Below are 21,676 nucleotides of genomic sequence, written 5' to 3' on the forward strand. Positions count from 1 at the left end.
GGAACAAGTTCCAGCAACGGGGCCGCCCTCTGAACCAGCCGCCGTCTAGGACCGTGAGGAAGAAAAAAAAAAAAACAACTGAGTGTCGTGATCCAAACGCGAGCTGTGCCCCACAAAAGACCCAAAGCAACAGGTACCAGCTTGGAAGGGTCCAAGATTACAATCGGAGGCTGGCCAGCGATGAGTAAAGGAACTTGACAAACGGCCCACCAGAACATGTTGTCAAATGCGGGAAAGAGAGAAAACACCACAAGGGAACAAAAAATGCCCGACAAAACCTGAGGGAGCAGAGAAGCGAAGTCTAACGCAAGGACAGAGCCCACCAAAAAAAAACCTAGGAGGCCCCGAGAAATTTAGGAACTAAAAGTAAATCAGGTAACAGGCAAGAAAAAAAAAAGGAAAAAATAAAAGTTGTTTCTTCTTTTTTTTTTTTTAAACCGTTGTCTTCACCAGTGACAGGAATTAATAAAGGCTCACCTCAGAGGCAGAAATTCAGACATACTTATCACCACAGAAGAACCCCCCAGGGTTTTTAGACAAGATATTCCATGCCACAATCAACCATCACCCTGCTAGAAAGACAGCCAGGGGAGGTGAGGGAACCAGGGTCACTGGATATCACCCTAGCTGGCAGATGAGGAACTCAGGACCACTGAGTATCACCTAAAACTAGCCCCAACACAGCTTCCAGCACATCCCTGGCTCCACTGTCACCAGAAGAATCTAAGACAGGAGCTACCAGCCAGCAATCCAGAGCAGCTGCATGATCCGTCCACCATCCGCTAGGAGACAGAGAAAATACTGAACATTCCACGCTGCACAATACCCTTTAGGGGCAGTTTACTTGGAACTATTTTCTTTGTCTCCTTCCGCTGGTAGATGGATACAACCCATTAGTCTGGGTTGGTCTGGTATAGATGACAAGGAATTATTTTTAAACAAGAGTGTAGGTGACATTTACCTGTTCCTGGAGTCCTAGTGGTCCTGGTTTCTGGTCCAGTGAGAAGGCTAGTCTATGCAAGAGAGCACAAGGAAGAGGAAATAAGTTTACTACTAAAGTGTGCACATATTTTGACATTTTGAAAAATGAGTACTCAAACTAATTTTTGAAGTACCGTATTTTTCAGACTATAAGACGCACCGGACCATAAGACGCACCGGACCATAAGACGCACCTAGGTTTTAGAGGAAGGAAATAGGAAAAATTTTTTTTTCCTTTTTCCCTCCTCTAAAACCTAGGTGCTCCGGTGCGTCTTGTCCGAATCCCTCCCCCTGGCCCTGTCACCACTTCTCCCTACTCACGCGATCTTCCCTGGTGGTCTAGTGACGTCAGGGCAGGAAAGAGCCCCCTCTTTCCTGCCCAGCGCGCTGCTCTCCATCCTCCTGTATGCATTGCTGCCTGACGGTCTCGGCGAGATTCAAAATGGCCGTCGAGAATTGAAGTCTCGGCGGCCATTTTGAATCTCGCCGAGACCGTCAGGCTGCATACAGGAGGATGGAGAGCAGCGCGCTAGGCAGGAAAGAGGGGGCTCTTTCCTGCCCCGACGTCACTAGACCACCAGGGAAGATCGCGTGAGTAGGGAGAAGTGGTGACAGGGCCGGGGGGAGGGGGGGGAGAGGAGGTAACCCTGACAGCGATCCGGAACTCGGAGGGCGGCCGGCCTGCCAGCCAGCCAGCCAAATCTACCTTCGGACTATAAGACGCACCCCCCATTTTCCTCCCAAATTTTGGGGGAAAAAAGTGCGTCTTATAGTCCGAAAAATACGGTAATACTTACCTGGTACATCTGAATATAGTTCTCTAAGACTCTGCTTCTGAAGATAACTTGGAAGCTATAACTGAGCAGAGGACAAGGAAAGGGATTTTCATACAAAGCCATACATCTTGGGCTTATAATAAAAATTATGTTTTGGGAAATGTTCTTCTGACTGATCTGATACTATTCATCAGTGGGAGCATTTGTAGTTTGTACCTCATCAGGTTCTGCTAGAATTGAGGAAGATACCTATTATACAAAAATTAATTGCAGAAAGCAGTTTAGCTTAGAAAGTTTACCTGCAGCTGTGATTTTTAAGTGCAAAGTTTCAAATGTCTTTAAGAAATTCTAAACTATTCTTGCACTTCATGAAGATTAATTTTAAGAATTTAGATATTTATTGTTTTAATGTAATTTATGCAATAAAAACATTGGTTATTTGAAAGAAACCTGGTAAAATCTTGTCCTGTTCAGCATCTGCAAGAGCTAATACATGCACTCTAAATTCAATGATGTTATTTTTAACAGCTGTATGCTCTAGACTAACTTGTCTCGGTTCTGGGGAAATCAGCACTTGGACTATTGTCTTACCTGATAATTTTCTTTCCTTTAGTAGCAGCAGATGAATCCAGAAACTGGTGGGGTTGTACCCGTCTACTAGCAGGTGGAGATAGAGAACACTGAAAGAAAGAAGTGATCCTGGAAGTCCAGCCCCTCATTCCTTCAGTATATGTCGCATCACAAAGCGGAACAGGAGATAACACAAACTGCAAACCTTCCTCACAAAGTAAAACATCAACATGTGTGAAACAGCTCTATCTGATTTGCTTGTGTTTTTCAGTTTTTGTTGTTGCTTTTTTTTTTTTAAATACTGTAGCTGAGAAACTTATCTCAATAGAAAGAACAGAGCGTGGCATAAAGAACGGGAGGGATCCTGGACTCATCTGCTGCTACTAAAGGAAAGAAAATGATCAGGTAAGACATTATTTTTCCTGCCATAGCATCAGCAACAGATGAATCCAGAAACTGGTGGGATGTACCAAAGCAATCCCCTATCTGACGCTCCTCGTGACAGAACCACTGGCGGCTACCCAGACTGTAGAATGTGCCAAAAAGGAATGAAGTGATGCTCAAATGGTCACCCAACAAAACTTATCCAAGAAAAGTACATCAATCTCCGCCCAGTACGCCGACTGTACCCGAGCCACAGGAGCCCACCATTCCTCAGACAGAGAGTACCCCTGCTCAGAAGAACACTGAAGCCACCACTTCCCCAGTGACTGAGCTTTAGTCTCTAGATGCAGCAGAGCCTATCCGGAACCCGATAGATGCACAAGAAGAAGATCCTAAGAACACAAAGTCATGTTCACAAAACCGGAGGCAGACTTTGCGAACCTCAGACAGTCTGAGCTGAGCAACTCAGGCAAAAAAAAATTTTCCCTGCGACAACGAGGGAAGAGAAAAGACAAAAATAAACGACCTACAACAGACAGATGGAAATGTCCATACAGGTACCCCAAACTCCACAAGGAAGGGACTCTACCTTACAACGCTGAGGCTCCATGATACAAAGCCATAGCTATCAAAAAGACAGTCTGCAGGGAAGATCCTGCCAGAAGCGAGACACCGTGGCTCAAGCAGAGTCCTCCGCACTGCCCCCAAAGACAAAATTCAAGTTTCAGTATCGTAGCGGAAAGTGAAATGGAGGCACAAGATGAAGCGTGACTTGTAGAAACCGCCCCAACCCCAAATGTGTCACTAAGAAAGAGCCCTCAAGGCTGGACCCTGAAGGAAAAAATGCCAACGTCAAAAGCAGAATCTGGAAAGAACCGTAGGCTTGCCCTGTCTGCAAATCATCCAGCAGACAACCAACAGAAGAGCCACAGACACCCGCAAGGGTGACCAAGCATGATCCACACACTGCACCTGAAAAACACTGCTACCCACGGAAAAAAACGGTAGAAACCGGAGCGCTGCAGTCCAAAGCTACATGGCTATCATCACAACAGGATTGTCCTTCCGTCAATGTTGAGCTCTAGAGCCAAGCCATAAGACTAAAGCGGGAGGGATCTGCTATCAGCACTGGTCACTAGAACAGATGATCCAGGACTACAGGACACCGAAAGGCTCATTCCCGAGAAGCTGAGTCAAATTCACATACTCAGGACGGTGCAACCAATCTGGAACCACCAAAAACTCCAGCCTCGGTGCCGAATGATCCGGAGGAAGACTCCCTTAATCAAGGGCCACAAAGGGAAAACAAAAACAAGCGCGGACACTGGGCATCCAGCCCAGGGGAGCAAAGTCCCTTCCTGCTACAAAGAACTGGGCCAACTTGGTGGTCCCTCTAGAATGCCAACAGATCAAACTTCTGTGGGGAACCCCAGGTCTGAGATTACTGGGAAACGTCTCCAACACATTCTGGCGAGACAAGATGACAACTGAGAAAAACCGAGAAAAGAAAGCTCTGACCCACAAAGATCTCGCCGAGAAGCCAAACAAATGACTCTCTGGCAGTTCAGAAGTCCACTCGCTAGAAGACTAAAGACATGCTGTGCATACCATCCTGGCGGTACAAGTAGGCTACTACCGTTGTGATACCCAAAGGAAGGAGAACTGACTGACCTTCCAGGAACTCATGAAAGACCGCAGTGCAGACATCACCGCTTGCAGCACTAGAGAACTGATGGACCACTCCGCTGCCTTCATCGCTCCTGGGCAAATCAGTGGAGAAAAAAAAAAAAAAGCAGCACCTCTCCCTGCACGGATGGCATCCCCGACGACCACCATCCACTGTGCATAACGGCATCCCTTGCCGGTGATGGTGTGCAAAGCCACCAGCTCATGCTGTGCTAAGTCTGAGGTAGCCAAGACAGGTGGCGCTGGAAGTCCTTGCATGTCGGTATCCACATGCAGAGAAGCGAAAACTGCAGTGGGCACAAGAGGGCTTATGCCCAGAGCACCACAGTGGCTGCCTTGGATTCCAGCACTGGAAATGTAAACCCAGGCCTGAGGACTTGGCCATCTAAAGAGACCGCATACCAGAGAAAAGAGTATCATCCCAAGGCTAGAAGACCCGCCCTTGCACCGTTCGACACGCACCCCCAAAAAGTGCAGCATCTGGGAAGGAACCAAGCGATTTGTCAAAAGGCTGATTCCCTTCCCCGCGCTAGTCAGAGAGAGAGAGAGAGAGAGAACCCAGTTGGAGGCAAGGCGACTATGTTCTGACTAGTGCAAAACAGTCAATTGTCGAGGTAAGAGTGAACTCTGACCCCTTCCAGCAACAGACAAGTCGTCGCCACCACCATAACCATGGAAAATGAGCGAGGATTCGTAGTAATCCAAAGGCCAAGGAACAAAACAGAAAAGGATGTCCCAGGATCGCAAAGCAGAGGCCAAATAGGTAATTACAAAGAGGCTCTCAAGAGATTTAGAGCTGCCAGAAAACTCCCTCCAGTTGCAGCGCAACCATCACTACTTCAAGGTGTCCTTGAAGAAAAGTTGCATTTGCAGGTATTCAATGATCTTCTGGAAATTGAGTACAGAATAGGCGGAACCTTTTCCGAGGTCCCACAAGAAAAGAGATACCAACCTGTGCGCCTCTTGGACAGTGGCACTGTTGCCATAGCCCCTCTCGAGGAGGGACCTAACTGATTCATCAATCAGTACTAGCTTGGCGACTGAGGCGTACTGCTACTCCAAGAAGGAATCTCTGAAACTGGCTCAGAAAAGCTCGATAATCCAGAGGTCTGAAGCAACTTGTTCCATGCTAGAAGTAAAAAGGACAGCCAACCCCCTAGCCAACCTACCAAGGAGAGGACCGACACCCCATAGTAGCGAGGAACTCCCACCAGGCCACCCCCCCGCAGGAGCCCTGACCCAACACCTCCCCCCCCCCAGCAACTCTGGGAATGACGACGGGGAAGGGCCACTAGACCACCAGGTGGGGGGGGATTGACTCGTGGCCTACTGGGCTCCATGTGGGGGGATGCCGGGGAGGGTTAGAGACCCACAGGATCTCCAGCTCCCCCAACTTGTTTTGGGGGGACTTGTGTCAGTGGACCGGGAGGGGGGGGGTTGACTCGTGGGGCTCTATTTGAGAGGATGCTGGGGGTGGTAAGGGGGGCTGGAGACCCACTGGATCTCCAGCCCCCTCAACTTGTTTTGGGGGGGTCAGGGGGACTGGCGGTCCTGTCAAACAAGTGCAGGAGGATTGTGCCCGGGTGCATGCACTTTTACCCTATGATCAGAGAGAATAGCATGCTTAAATTTGCATTCTATTATCTCTGATCATAGGGGTGGTAAAGCCCCATGCTGTTCCAACGCTATTTTTAGAGCGCTGGTTGGAACAGCACAGCAGGCATTCTTTTTTTATGTCCAGAATTTTATTGGTTTTAGAAAAAGAAACAATTTATCAAGCAATAACATCAAGTAATAACATCAACTGTAACACAGAATTAAAAAAAAAAAAAAAAGACAACCTGCAAATCAAAATAATAACTCTTAAACTAGTTACCTAAGATTATAAGATTTCAGATAATTATCCACATGAGACCAAATTTTAGCAGTAGAACATCTCACCCGTTTTGTCTGCAACAGAGATTTCAAATTTATGAATCTGTAAAACTGAATGCCACCAAAAAGTAGAATTAAGATTAGAAATTATCTTTCCAATGCATAAGAACTAGTTTCAGCGCAGCAACAAATAAAATGTTCAGTAATTTTTCTTGGGAAACGTCCAATTGATTTTGGAATAGCACAGAACCTAACATAAAAATTGAAGGAGTAATTGGACCCTGTACAGAAAGAATATTTGAAATAAACGACCACACCTGACACCAAAAGTCATAAGTTATTCTACAATCAAAAATCATATGAAGCAAAGTACCAGCGTGCGAGCCACTGGACCAACATTTGTTGTTATTAAGACCAGCTACTGCCAATTTATGAGTCCAAATCGCCCTATGACGAAAGAAATATGTGGATAATGATGAAGAAAAAGCAAATTTGCTAAATAGATACTTTTGTTCTGTTTTCACAGAAGAAAATCCTGGAGAAGGACCGCGATGGACTGGAAAAAGTACAAATGAGAATGAAGTGGATAGATCACCATTCACGGAAGGCAGTGTGTATCAACAACTTGAAAACCTTTTTTTTTTTTTTTTATTAAGGTTTTACAAGTATAACACAAAACAACCAAAAAGAAACAGTAACAATAATCCATGGCAAAGTTAATAACAAAAATAAAAAGGCAGAACAACATACCATGACAATACCCATAACAAATCAGCAATTATACAATTATCAGGTAGTGCTATTAGGAGTCTGACAAAATGAATCCAAACGAGCCCAGGTCTTCAAGACAGATTGAACACAACGGTGCCTATGGGCTAGTATAGTTTCATATTTCCTAATCACACACACGTTACTCCACCATTCATTATAATTGAGATGTACATTATTTTTCCAATTTAAAACAATTAAATGTAAAGCAACCGCTAACAAAATGTTAAACAATTTCTTATCGGATTCTAAAAGAGAGAGGTTAGGAGAAGAGGCTCTTAAAAGCACAATATCATAAGAGATCACGGTTAATGCAGGCAACTGAAAAATAAGGCGCAACTTAGCCCAAATGAGTCGCCATTATGCTCTTACGTTCTTACAGTAAAAAACCATATGGGAAAGGAATCCATCTGATTCTTGACAGGACCAGCATTTGTAATCAAGACTTTTAGTGATCCTGGCCACTCTAGCAGGTGTCCAATAAGCCCTGTGAAAAAGAAAATAGGAGGATTGGGAAATTGCTGCTGATTTAGTTGGACGCATCGAGGGGGGCGTGGCTAAGCCTTGAGTGGAATGGCTGCCTGATCTCACAGCTCCGCTGTTTTTTAAGAATCCTGAACTCTCGTCGCCTACTTTTTGTTGCCTTTCCCACTTAAAAAGTCGGGGACTGCTTCCTGACGATCTTAACAACTTGAAAACCTAAAGGTGGACAAAGCCATGGGACCGGACGGGATCCACCCCAGGATATTGAGGGAGCTCAGAGAGGTTTTGGCAGGTCCTCTTAAAGATTTGTTTAATATATCCTTGCAGACGGGAGAGGTTCCAAGGGATTGGAGAACGGCAGATGTGGTCCCTCTTCACAAAAGTGGTGATAGGGAAGAAGCTGGAAACTACAGGCCGGTAAGCCTAACTCGTTTATTGGAAAAGTAATGGAAGCGATGCTGAAGGAAAGGATAGTGAATTTCCTGGAAGCCAATAAGTTGCAAGATCCGAGACAACATGGTTTTACCAAAGGGAAATCATGCCAAACAAATCTCATTGAGTTCTTTGATTGGGTGACAGGAGAATTGAATCAGAGACGAGCTATGGACGTAATCTAAGTACATAAGTAATGCCACACTGGGAAAAAACCAAGGGTCCATCGAGCCCAGCATCCTGTCCACGACAGCAGCCAATCCAGGTCAAGGGCACCTGGCAAGCTTCCCAAACGTACAAACATTCTATACATGTTATTCCACATGTTATTCCTGGAATTGTGGATTTTTCCCAAGTCCATTTAGTAGTGGTTTATGGACTTGTCCTTTAGGAAACCGGCTAACCCCTTTTTAAACTCTGCTAAGCAATAAATTTTGCAAAATTGATAAAAGATATACCAAGACAAGTGGGAGGGCAGAGCTGCAGGAGAGTCAATACAGGGTAATTCACAGGGGGTACATATCACAATCACAAGCAGTAAGGGCAGGATGGATATCTGATGCTCAATGTCCTAAGTGTCATAGAGATAATAACACTTTTTGCATGTATTTTGGCGATGTGATCGAATAAAACACTTTTGGAAAATGTTACAGAAATATCTTGAACAACTATTGGGACATAGACTGCTTCCCTCCTGGAGGGGAGTGCTTTTGAATAAAAGCAATGCTTATGGGATCTCAGACAAAAATCAGGAGTTATTCTTGTGTAAGGCCCATGCAGTGGGGAAAAAATGTATACTCAGACATTGGCTGCAGGCTGGGCCACCCTCCTTTTGGTATTGGAGAAATAGGTTCCATGAGCTAATGCTCTGGGAGGCCAGGGAGGCTTACGGTAACCCAAAGAAAAGAAAGATCTTTGTTAATACTTAGATTTCAGCAAAGCTTTTGACACGGTTCCCCACAGGAGGCTCTTAAATAAACTGGATGGGCTGAAGATAGGACCCGAAGTGGTGAACTGGATTAGGAACTGGTTGACGGACAGACGCCAGAGGGTAGTGGTGAATGGAATCCGCTCAGAGGAGGGAAAGGTGAGTAGTGGAGTGCCTCAGGCATCGGTGCTGGGGCCGATACTGTTCAATATATTTGTGAGTGACATTGCCGAAGAGTTAGAAGGTAAAGTTTGCCTATTTGCGGATGATACTAAGATCTGTAACAGAGTGGACACCCGGGAGGGAGTGGAAAACATGAAAAAGGATCTGAGGAAGCTAGAAGAATGGTCTAAGGTTTGGCAACTAAAATTCAATGCGAAGAAATGCAAAGTGATGCACTTAGGGAATAGAAATCCACGGGAGACACATGTGTTAGGCGGGGAGAGTCTGATAGGTACGGATGGAGAGAGGGATCTTGGGGTGATAGTATCTGAGGATTTGAAGGCAACGAAACAGTGTGACAAGGCGGTGGCCGTAGCTAGAAGGTTATTTGCTGTATAGAGAGAGGTGTGACTAGCAGAAGAAAGGGGGTGTTGATGCCCCTGTATAAGTCGTTGGTGAGGCCCCACCTGGAGTATTGTGTTCAGTTTTGGAGGCCGTATCTTGCTAAGGATGTAAAAAGAATTGAAGCGGTGCAAAGAAAAGCTACGAGAATGGTATGGGATTTGCGTTACAAGACGTATGAGGAGAGACTTGCTGAACTAAACATGTATACTCTGGAGAAAAGGAGAAACAGGGGTGATATGATACAGACGTTCAAATATTTGAAAGGTATTAATCCGCAAATGAACCTTTTCCGGCGATGCGAAGGCGGTAGAACGAGAGGACATGAAATGAGATTGAAGGGGGGCAGACTCAAGAAAAATGTCAGGAAGTATTTTTTCACGGAGAGAGTAGTGGATGCTTGGAATGCCCTCCCGCGGGAGGTGGTGGAAATGAAAACGGTAACGGAATTCAAACATGCGTGGGATAAGCCTAAAGGAATCCTGTGCAGAAGGAATGGATCCTCAGGAGCTTAGTCGAGATCGGGAGGCGGGGCTGGTGGTTGGGAGGTGGGGATAGTGCTGGGCAGACTTATACGGTCTGTGCCAGAGCCGGTGGTGGGAGGCAGGGATAGTGCTGAGCAGACTTATACGGTCTGTGCCAGAGCTGGTGGTGGGAGGCGGGGCTGGTGGTTGGGAGGTGGGGATAGTGCTGGGCAGACTTATACGGTCTGTGCCAGAACCGGTGGTTGGGAGGCGGGGATAGTGCTGGGCAGACTTATACGCATAGGCGCCCCATATAAGAGGCTTGGGGAGGCTAAGCCACCCCAGTCCAACCGTAACCTTCCCCTTGTTGCAACCCCCCCGCCTCCCAAACGCGGGGCTGCCTGGCACTGCAGCCAAGCAGCTCTCAGAAGTTTCCTCCGATCTTTCCCACCCTCAGCTGAGCTTCCCGATGACAGCCCTCCTCTCTCTGTCCCCCCCCCCCAGCTCGTGTTTACCTGTTTTACTTTTAGTGGTAGCGAGTGGCGACGGCAGTGATAAAGAAGAAAGCATTACGGGATCCTCCAGCTTCTCCCTTCCCTTCCCTCACATGTGTCCCGCCTTCTGCGATGATGTATTTCCTGTTTCCGTGAGGGCAGGGATACGTGCAAGGGAAGGGAAGGGAGAAGCTAGAGGATCCTGTAGTGCTTTCTTCTTTGCCACTTGCTGCCACTAAAAGTAAAACAGGTAAACACGCACCGGGGGGGGGGGGGGGGGGGATGGAGAGAGGAGGGCTGTCATCGGGAAGCTCAGCTGAGGGTGGGAAGGATCGGCGCAAACTTCCGAATGCTGCTTGGCTGCAGTGCCAGGCAGCCCTGCGTTTGGGGGGGGGGGGGCGGGGGTGGGCAGCAGCAAGGGGAAGGTTGGTATTGCCTTTGCCATGGCTATGGAGTATTATGTGGGGTGGGGGTTGTTTGTTTTTTTTCCCCCTGGTTCCTTCTTATTGGGCTGGCTTTTTGTTCCAGCTGGCATAATTTCTGGTCTTGAAAATGCTGATACTTGGCTCTGTTATAAAATCTAATTTTTCTGATTTCCATTGGCTATAGACGTATTTTTAAGTTGGATAATACAAAGTTGACAGAAGTGTTTTTATTTGTTATTTTTTTTTTTTTGTTTTGTTATATTTGTACCCCACACTTTCCCACTCATGGCAGGCTCAATGCGGCTTACATATTGTATACAGGTACTTATTTGTACCTGGGGCAATGGAGGGTTAAGTGACTTGCCCAGAGTCACAAGGAGCTGCCTGTGCCTGAAGTGGGCTGCAACTTTCTGCCATCACTAGTAATTGTCTCTACTGCTTTGTGGCAGTTTCTGGATAAAGCTTCAGAAATTGTGTGAGTAATTAAAAAATTAACTTTAGGAAAAACAAACAGATCTTATCTGAAGCAAGGGTGACTTGTTTCCTCTGAAAGGATATGTCATGTTCAATATTTTCCATGCTGAATATGAAATCTACTTCCAGGCCATCTGGACATTGATGAGAAATTGAAGTACAAACAGCGGGATTGGTGGGGGGTTGAGTCTCCAATTGCTAAGTTTGGTCCTTTCCTGTGCTCATACTCTTCGGTTCTAGAATCTAGCACTAGGTAAGTCAAGTGAGGTTAGTATTCATATCAGCTGATTTTTATATATTTGGTTTTTTAACTTTGAATAGAAGTAAAGTCTTTAAGCCAGCACTGATTTTCAGCTCTTGTATGAAAAAATATCAAGTGGAAAGAAGACACTGCATAAAACAGAAGACACTGGGACCAAAGCGAATAGAAAAACTAAATGATCAGACAACAAAGGTAGAAAAAGGTATTTTATTCAGAATTTATTAATTGGAATATGTCAGCTTTTGGAAATGTGTATCTGTAATATTTTGCATGTAAGTTTCAATTTTTCTAGTATTGCTGCATGCTGAGTCTGACTTGAGGTAACTTTCCAGTTCAATATTTTGCCTTCATATCTGTGTCATGTGTTTTTCATGTGTGATCTAGCATGTAGTATTTGCAGCCCTTTTTGGGTTTTTTTTCACTAGGTAGTGTACTGGTGTTTTAGAGCCTGGTGTAATTACAATGCTGCCATTCCACACATAAAGTTGTAGCTCGTCCTATTCTTGGAATTAGTGCTGTTATGGTTTGGTAAGGTTATGAGTGTGTTTTTGCACAAGTTTGTGTATAGTATTTTGCAGTGGAGAGATTGTGTGTTGGCCTTACTGAGGTGGCACCAAAACATCAGAAAGGGTGTAGAGCCTAAATCATGACACACTACCTCTTGAAGGATCTACATATGGTCGCTAATAAAAGGAGCTCATTGTGAGTACTATCCACCCTAAAAGGGTGTTTTGTGGCTTTACATGAGAATTGTGATATTATGATCCCTTGTTTCATATTGTTGACGGTCTGCATTTTCCGTATGGGTGGTATATTGGTGTATTAGGGTCAGCCCAGTGTAATATTTATGTTACAGTAAGGTTCTGAGTGTGTTTTTGCACAAATTTGTGCATAGTAACATAACATACATAGTAGGTGACGGCAGAAAAAGACCTGTACGGTTCATCCAGTCTGCCCAACAAGATAAACTCATATGCGCTACGTTATATGTATACCTGACCTTGCTGTTTTGCAGTTGAACGATTGTGGTTAGTATATGCTTTGAGCAACCACTTTATTCTTTGACATATGATACATATATAATATCTACATTTAATAAAAGGTATTGTGACTTATTTTTACTTATTTTTTTTCTGTGTTGTCAGCCAATTATGGATGTAAGCTCCGCCTCTGGCCCCACCCCTAACCCCACCCCCTTTAGCCTCCCCAAACAGTTGGGCCACCGACCCCTATGCTTATATGGTCTGTGTCCTGAAGAGCACGGGTTACCATATGGCTCCAGAAAAAGGAGGACGGATTGAGCCAGCCGGGTTTTACTTCCATTGCTTTCAATGGAAAGCAATTGCTTTCAATCGAAGTATTTGCCCATTGCTTTCAATGGAAAGCAATGGAAGTAAAACCCGGCTGGCTCAATCCGTCCTCCTTTTTCTGGAGCCATATGGTATACACAAAAAGTAGCACATATGAGTTGTCTTGTTGGGCAGACTGGATGGACCGTGCAGGTCTTTTTCTGCCGTCATCTACTACGTTACTATAGTTACTGTGGCTGAATGTAGCTGGCAGAAGTAGGCTTTCAATCATCTGCCCATTAGTAAGGACTAGATAATCACCTAACCTGGCAGGGTGTTGCTTTTCATTTAGGTCACGTGGTGGTAGCTTCTGCACGTGGCAAAACACAATAAGAGATCAACACTTAAAGGGCCATCAGCCACCACCTTTGTTTACCTGCTGAGGAGTGGATACAAACATACACAGCAGTGTTTGACATTTAAAAGCATGATATCCAATTATGGATTTTTACAGGATTGCTATGGGAGAACGAGAAGCAGTGTTGAGACGATGAGTTTAATTATTAAAATCTCCGGGGAGAGGGAGCTAGGAGTATGAAAATTAATTAAAAGGGGAGGGGAAGTCTGAAGGATACCCAAGCCCTTCCAGCGCGGTCCTGTTTAGTCTATGGATATGTTCATCCAACATACAAAGAATCTGGTGTTCTCCAAAACCAAATACACCCACTACTAGAACTGGGTACTACCGCAACCACATTTTGAAAATCAAAACACACTACAAGGACTTTAAAAGAGTCAATTTCTCATACCTCCTTCCTTTCTCAACTTAACGACAACATCTGGAATTATGCATGACTATGTCTAACGAACGGTATCAGCCCTGGCTCCATCTCGGTTCCTGGGGCTGGCCAGCGAGGTCTGCGACTCAAGCGGGAGCTTCGCTTCCAGAGCAGAACGGCCCCAGGACCCAGGACCGAGGTGGTGCAGCTCCCTTTTTCTCCTCCTCGGCTCGCCGCGCGCGCTGATTGGCCGCCGCTTTCCCGCTTGGTTCCAGAACCTCCATTTTAAAAAAACAAGTATTTACAGTTGTGGTGACTGAGGGAAGTGCACGCTCTCTTCTTGGGGGTTTTTTTTCCCCCCCTGACGCGCTGCGATCTTCACCTTCTCCCTACGGGTTACCGATTTGTTCAGCGCTATTTTCTCTTCATTGCAGGTGCTTACTGAAAGGTAAGGTGAGTGCATGTGGGCTGTGGGTTTCTCGAGGTAGTGTACCTTACTATCAAGCGTGTCGCAGTCAGGAATGGAAGAGGCGACTGTTCTATAGTAGTCGCCAGCTTTCCAATAGCGGGCCGCAACTCGGAAGAGACAGAATTAAGGGACTTTAGAGAGAATGGGGGGGTGGGGGATCCGAGGGGAAACGAGACGCAGACGCGCAACAAGCTCCTGTCCCGCCAACTCTGCAGCGCGGGGCGGCCTCCATTTCTTTCTCCCTTCCTCCCCCCTTTATTTTCGCGGGCTTAGCTGCATTTGTGGAGCTGCTGCAGCAATATCATTCAGCATGTTTGTATGGTCAGATCCTTGCAGGCTGGGGGTGGGGGCGTCTTGCAAGCCAGCTGTTTTTTTTCGCCATTTTCTTTATGTCTGCTGTGTGTATGTGTGTGATCTGCTTTATCCGTGTTGCCTTCAGGAATGGGCAAGGAAGTTGATGCACAACAAAAACGTGAATTGACCTTTTGTTTTCCTTATAAATACGTCTATTTAGGACTCGCGAAAGTGGAGGGGTTCGGGGAGCGCTATTTAACACGATCGCGACCCCTTTGTATTTCCCGCCGTGTTTCAGAGAGCCGGGATCCGGGCTGTGTGGAGAGACAAGGGCCTGCGCCGCCGCAGCGAGGAAGCTGGCTTTAAACGCAGGCCTGGCTCGTCTGCGCCTCTCGCTAGCCATTGGCTCTCTCTCATTAGAGTCATTAAGGCAGCTTTGCTGTCTAGTCTGTTTTGGTGCCTTTTACCATTATTTTTCACTTTGATAAGCAAGTAGGATACATCACAAAGCTAAGCGTTTGTACGTGTTTTATAGAATGGTAAAGTTTTGGTTTGCATTAGAATGATCGATGTAATATCTTTAAATTTAACCCAGACTTAGTTTATAGTGAACAGTACAATAGGTCAATTTGACATACCAGTAGCTGCCTGGTAATGTTAACTATGGTGTGCTAAAGTTGCTCCCTGAAGCAAAGGAGTTGCATTTTTGTGATATGCATGTTTATTAAAAAATGGGGGGGGGGGGGGGGGGGAAGCTATGACACGCCGCATTACTGTAAACAGGAAGGTTGTAATGTAAATATGATCTTTGCTGCTGCTTACATAAACGCATTTTTTCTAAACAAGATTATTGAAACAAGGGTTTTCTATAACAGTACGAAGATCAATAAATATAACCATACCTAAGAAAAAGTCTTTATAATACTGTTACATATTAAATATTCTAGAGAAAAGAATCTATTCTATGAAACCAGTGTAAATATTCAGTATAGCTGACAACATTGTGAATCTGAAAAATGCAAGTTTCCTGTTCAGAACTTTCACTGTGACTGTTCATGTTCTTTAAAGACTGAAAACTTTCACAAATTTAAAATGTGTGTGTGTGGTGGCGGAAGGGAGGATTAATGTGCTCCATACATAGAACTTATTTATTTATTACATTTGTACCCCGCACTTTCCCACACAAGGCAGGCTCAATGCAGCTTACATCGTAACAAAATAAAAAAATAACAAAGTCGTAAGGAATTAAGCGTTAGGAGGTAGGCATGAGGAAGAAGGAAAGGAATAGATAAAGGATAGTAATAGGATAATAGTAAACATGGTCAGTGTATAAACAGTTGTCATAAGAATCATGTGGGCAAGCTTTAGTTATGTTGCGTCTTTAGGGTAGGCTTTCTTGAAGAGATGGGTCTTTAATGCTTTTCTGAAGGGCAAAAGGCCGTTTATAGTTTGGATGGATCTTGGTAGCGCATTCCAAAACTGGCTGCCAGATTAATGTATATTAGGCCCCTAAACTATATTATTCAAGAGCCTCCCCTCCCCGATTAAGGGGGGGGGGAGAAAGTTATGAACTTGGGGTCCTTCATTTAAAATAAGCAGGCTTATAACAGTAACCCATTTTATGCAGTGAGAGCCTGTGCTAAAGTAGCCCATGTTAATAATGCTCCATCTAAGTAGAAAGTAAATATAATAGTTGTCCATGCTTGTGAAAAAGTGGGCATAGAATGCTATATTTTTATTAAGTACTACATAATAATAATGAGGCACCTTGTAATGTGAGGCCCTAAGCTGTAGTTTCTCTAGTTTATCATATTAATAGGGCTGGACATTTACTTGATATAAGGCCCCTTTTACAACGGTGCGCTAGCATAGGAATAGTATAGTTGGTGCACGCTAAAAACTATGTAAAAGACCCCCATAGTTTGTTCTTATCCAGGAGCACCAGCTAGTATCACTGGAGACTTTGCTGGTGGGTCTCCTGTCTTCCCTTACTCTGTTTTACATTTATCATAACCCTTGGTATCTGTCGCAAGTATGCTTGGATCAGTCACTCGGAGGGGAATTTGATGAGTGGTGCACTGTTAATAGAATTACGCAGAGTCCCGCGCCTAACTTGGTGCCAGCCTGCTGAAATTCTGGTATAAATGTTGGTGCAGTATTCTGTATCAAGAAAAATGTCAGGAAGTATTTTTTCACAGAGAGAGTGGTGGATACTTGGAATGCCCTCCCGCGGGAGGCAGTGGAGATGAAAACGGTAACGGAATTCAAATGTGTGAGATAAACATGAAGGAATGGATCCTCAGAAGCTTAGCCGAGATTGGGAGGCGGGGCTAGTGCTGGGCAGACTTCTATGGTCTGTGCCCTGAAAATGGCAGATACAAATCAAGTTAAGGTATAAACAAAAAGTAGCACATATGAGTTTATCTTGTTGGGCAGACTGGATGGAATGTGCAGGTCTTTTTCTGCCGTCATCTACTATGTTACTATGTTATGTTACTATGTAACAATGTGTGTAACCTTTTAGAATGCCCCTGATGTGCTCATTCCCCCTCCCATGGCCACCCCCTTTGTTACATGATTAGTTGCCGCACCTTATATCAAGTGCAGGTGGTAATGGGTGCCAATTAATGTGAATTAGTTTTTTCACCCAGTTATTGATGCTAATTGGCTCATTAGCTAATTTGTATGCATCTCAGGAGCGCACCCAAATTTTGGTTTTTGGCACCCAATTATTGATGCTAATTAATTTGCACACACATTTCAGGAGTGCACCCAAATTTTGGTGCTCAAATCTAGGCGCCATATATAGAATCTGGGGGTTTATCTGTTTAGTGTCACACAAGACTGTAGATGTATGACAATTTGTATGTATGTGAAGTATTTTGGTTAACACAGTTCTTTATGTAGAAATAAGGGTCATCAAACAAATTGAAGGGTAATTTTTTTGTTAGTGAATAGAGAGGTGGTTTTCTAGCCCATTATAAACCATAAAGTTGTATCTCTCTGTTTATCACCCTCCTCTCACGTACCAACACCCATCCTGTTAGAATATCAATGAAATGCTTTGATGTCCCCATGCATACCCCCACCCTCCCACTCTGTCAGACGGTCAAAGTAATGCTTTGATGTTTCTCTTATATATACTACTAGTAAAAGAGGCCCGTTTCTGGAGCAAATGAAACGGGCGCTAGCAAGGTTTTCATCCCCAACACCCCCCCCTTCTCCCTACCTACCTACCAGCCGACCCCTTCGTCGTTCTGACGCCATTGCTCCGCACCTCCTGAACCGTACGCCATTGCTCCGCCCTCGGTGTGTGACACCATTCTCCGCCCTTGGCGATTTCGGTGGCTTCACCACCATGAACCCTTCGAACCTGTCTTGAAGGAAGTGACGTCAGTGTCTTCAGAACGTTGAGGGTGAGTTTTATTGTATAGGATCTGCTACCACATTTGCTTATTTCCGATCTGACGAAGAAGGGCAACCTTCGAAAGCTAATCAAGAAATGTATTAAGTTATGTCCAATAAAAAAGGTATCATCTTATTTTCTTTTCCATGTTTTATTTTGTTTGATTTCTATTGATAACCTTTGTTAGTGAAGTAACTTAATTCTCAAACTAGCATGTCTTCTTTCTAGTAAGCTTCTGTCTCCTAGTCCTGCACTGAAATCTGTGGTGGCAGGAGAATTTTATGGAATTTTTTTTCCAGTGCAGAATTCCCTCGGGAGTTGAGCATGAATGTGAACCTGTTATTCCGTAGCGTCCCTCTGCACTGGCCCAGAATGTGACTGATGGGTTGTCACGCCTTTCAGCAGGCGAAGAGAGGCTGAGAAGGCTAGGGCTTTTCAGCTTGGAGAAGAGACGGCTGAGGGGAGATATGATAGAAGTGTATAAAATGAGTGGAATGGATCGGGTGGATGTGAAGCGACTGTTCACGTTATCCAAAAATACTAGGACTAGAGGGCATGAGTTGAAGCTACAGTGTGGTAAATTTAAAACGAATCGGAGAAAATTTTTCTTCACCCAACGTGTAATTAGACTCTGGAATTCGTTGCCGGAGAACGTGGTACGGGCGGGTTAGCTTGACGGAGTTTAAAAAGGGGTTAGATAGATTCCTAAAGGACATTAAATGGACTTGGAAAAATTCCGCATTTTTAGGTATAACTTGTCTGGAATGTTTTTACGTTTGGGGAGCGTGCCAGGTGCCCTTGACCTGGATTGGCCACTGTCGGTGACAGGATGCTGGGCTAGATGGACCTTTGGTCTTTCCCAGTATGGCACTACTTATGTACTTATGTACTTAACTGTGGCTCTAGAGAGAGAGCCAATAAGAGCCCTTGCCAGCTAGAGAAAGATCCAGTATTCTCAGTCTCCAGCAGGTGGAAGGTGGTGAGCCCTTCAGTCTCATTCCTAGGTATCTCTCTTCTATGGTTCCTTTCTCTGTTCAGTTTGTTTTTAAGGCTTAGCAGAGGGTTCCTCTGTGTAGGGTATTAGATCCCAGCTGTGCATCTGAGGTTTTGCCTGTTGGTGGAAGCTGAGATCTGTAGGGGTCTTTTACAGCCTAGGGGGTATCACGCTCAGGTGGCCAGGTCCCTCCCCCCATGTCCTCCCTAGCATTGGAGTGATGCATATGTGTCTTTGATTGTGCCTCAGTCTGTTCGGGGGAAGAGCTGTGCAGGCAGAAAGAGGCAGCTGCTTAAAAAAAAAAAATCCAGCTATCAACTGTTTAGTGAGTGCAAGCGAGCAAAGCAGCACCCTTTCTCCCCTTTGCGGCTGGCCTTTCCCTCTTCCTTTGCCACTTTTGGCTGTGGCACAGATTGGGGAAAAAAAGGCGCCGATTTCAGCATCATGGTAGACAAGCTCTGCCGCAGTGCTAGATGTCAGCGACTGTAGCAAGTGCTTGACAGTGCTGGATATTCATCAGAGATAGGGACATGGCTTCTTAGTCAGTGGCGCTGGTATCGGGGAGGTCTGATTCAGGTGGTTCTTGTCCGCTTTAGTCGGCTTCAGTTTTGGCGAGAATGCTGCCATTTTGCCATCCTCTGCATCTCGGCCCGTGGCTTTCCTGGTGCCTTTGCCATCCAGGAGTGCTGCTGTTTTGCCGGCAGTATCTGCATGGGGGACGTGGATGCTGAGCACTGTGGCTCATATTTTAGATCCTTTTTCCTTCTCCATGATGTCTCAGATTTCTGAACACTCTGTTCTGTATCTTGTTTGGCTAAGCATCTTGGGATTTCCCTTGGCTTCTCTGCCCAGCCCTCATTTGTCTTTTAAATTTTCTCTTCTAGCTTAAATTGCCCTGCAGAACAGCCTGGGTTACAGGTCTTAGGCAAGGCTGTTTTCCTGTAGGCGAAACCAAACAGAAGAAAGTAGAGGCTGATCAAAAGACAATTCCACCACTGGAGATATTATGAAGACACACTTCATTGATGCAAATGTTAAGGGACCCGACACGGTCCATGTTTCAGCATATCGCCTACATCAGGTGTTACATGGATAGTTCATTACATCTCAGCGGGTATCTGAGAGTCTGTAATGCAGTCAGGCTGATCGGAAGTCACACTCATGTAAACCGCCACTGACTTCATAATATCTCTAGTGTTGGAATCATCATTTGATCAGCCTCTATTTTGTTCTGTTTGGTCTTCCTGACGTAGAGGTTTTGTCCTGTTTTGATTCCTCAAGGGGAAAGACAGCAGGTTCTCCCTTGAAGAAGCTGACATGTTTGGAAGTATAGGTGCTTATATTACCAGTTCCTGTCAGTGTAATATGAGGTCATGAAGGTGAATAGGGGGCAGATTTCCCTGAGGTTTCTTTTGAAAGTTTCTGGTTTAAAATCTTGCTAAGTGCTATAGCTGTGAGTATCACTCAGAAATTGGAGGTATACCTCTGAATACAGATATGTTTACTGTATCCACTTTGCAGGCAGCTCTGAAAAAGAGTGTGATTCTTTTCTGTGGACAGAATATGTGCATTCCATATCATCAAGCTGATCAATCCATAGACTGGTGGGTTGTGTCCATCTACCAGCAGGTGGAGATAGAGAGCAAACTTTTGCCTCCCTATATGTGGTCATGTGCTGCCGGAAACTCCTCAGTATGTTCTCTATCTCAGCAGGTGGTGGTCACACACAGCAGCAGCAGCTCTGGCTAGGCCTCCAAGCCTAATTTTTAGGTTTTGTTGAGTGCCTGGGGTTGAGGGCTCTTTTGAGCAAGTGCAAACCTGGTGGTGCCAGGTCCCTCCTTTTCTCCCCCCTCCCGCTGGCTCCGTTGAAAAAAAAAAAAAAAAAAAAAAAAAATTTTAAACGTCTTTAAAGGCGTTTATTTCGACGTTTATTTAAGCGTCTATTGCAGCTACTCACTGGGACACCAGGTCGTTACAACTCGGAGCGGACAGCAGGTAATTTTTACCTTTTTATAGCGGGCGGGGGTTCCCCGATTCTTCTCCTCGTGGCACATGGCGTCGGAGGGCGAGGGCGCTAAGGGTCGCTCCCCGGGTCGCTTGAGCGCTTCTAGAGGGGATGCGGGGGTCTTAAAGCCTGATTCGCCCTTGTTGGGTGGCAGTTTCGTGACCGATGAATGTCCCGGTCCTTCCTCCGGCGTGGCGGTTTTTCCCGCCATAAACGCCCATCCCCCGCTCCTCGCCTCCGCCATTTTGGCCGGCCACGCGGCTCGGACGGCTTCTTCTTGGGCCGCCCTTGAGGTTGGAGACATTAATGCCATGAACGCCCTTAATTTGGGCGACGGCACAGAAGCGGCTAAAGTTAAGAGCCGTTCTTCCCGCGCGGCTCCTTCGCGGAGTGTCGCGCCGGACGCCATTTTGGATGCGCAGCAGGCCTCTCCCCCGCTGTTGCGAGCGCCGGTTGAGAGTGCGCCTAGGGCTGTTGCCCAGGCTGCGGAAGTGCACAGTCTGGGGGGTTTCTCCCCCGAGTTTGTTTTGCTGCTGCATCAGGCCTTCCTCATGCACAACGCTGCCCCCGCTCCCTCGTCTGGTAAAGAGGTTGAGGTTCCCAGAGGTAAACGCCCTCGGGTTGATTCCCAGGCCTTGGAGGAATTTGTCTCCTCCGATGTAGATGAGGGCAGCGTGTCTGAGGTCTCCCAACGGTCCTTTGCGGATTCCTTGGAGGAGACGGATCCCCGCTCGGATGGAGCGGATGACCCCTCTGCAGCGCGGCTTTTTCGCCCAGAGGATTTGCCCAACCTGTTGTTACAGGCCATGGACACTTTGAAGATTTCCTCTCCGGAGGACGTCTCTCCCTCAGCCCCTGTTGGCTCTGCCATTAT

At 45.7% G+C, this 21,676-nt stretch overlaps 1 protein-coding gene across 2 annotated transcripts in view; it reads left to right on the forward strand.

Moving 5' to 3' along the window:
* The first annotated feature begins 13,900 nt into the window (after positions 1 to 13,900).
* Positions 13,901 to 21,676, forward strand: part of DEK (DEK proto-oncogene) — a 166,893-nt gene continuing 159,117 nt past the window's right edge. Inside the window, exon 1 of one of the 2 annotated variants that reach the window (XM_030211616.1) lies at positions 13,901 to 14,087. The gene's annotated coding sequence lies outside the window, so the exon portion shown is untranslated. The remainder of the gene's footprint in view (positions 14,088 to 21,676) is intronic. The other variant, XM_030211608.1, reaches the window with a different exon arrangement.

Source organism: Microcaecilia unicolor, chromosome 1 (assembly GCF_901765095.1).
Source record: "Microcaecilia unicolor chromosome 1, aMicUni1.1, whole genome shotgun sequence".
Taxonomy (NCBI): Eukaryota; Metazoa; Chordata; class Amphibia; order Gymnophiona; family Siphonopidae; genus Microcaecilia; species Microcaecilia unicolor.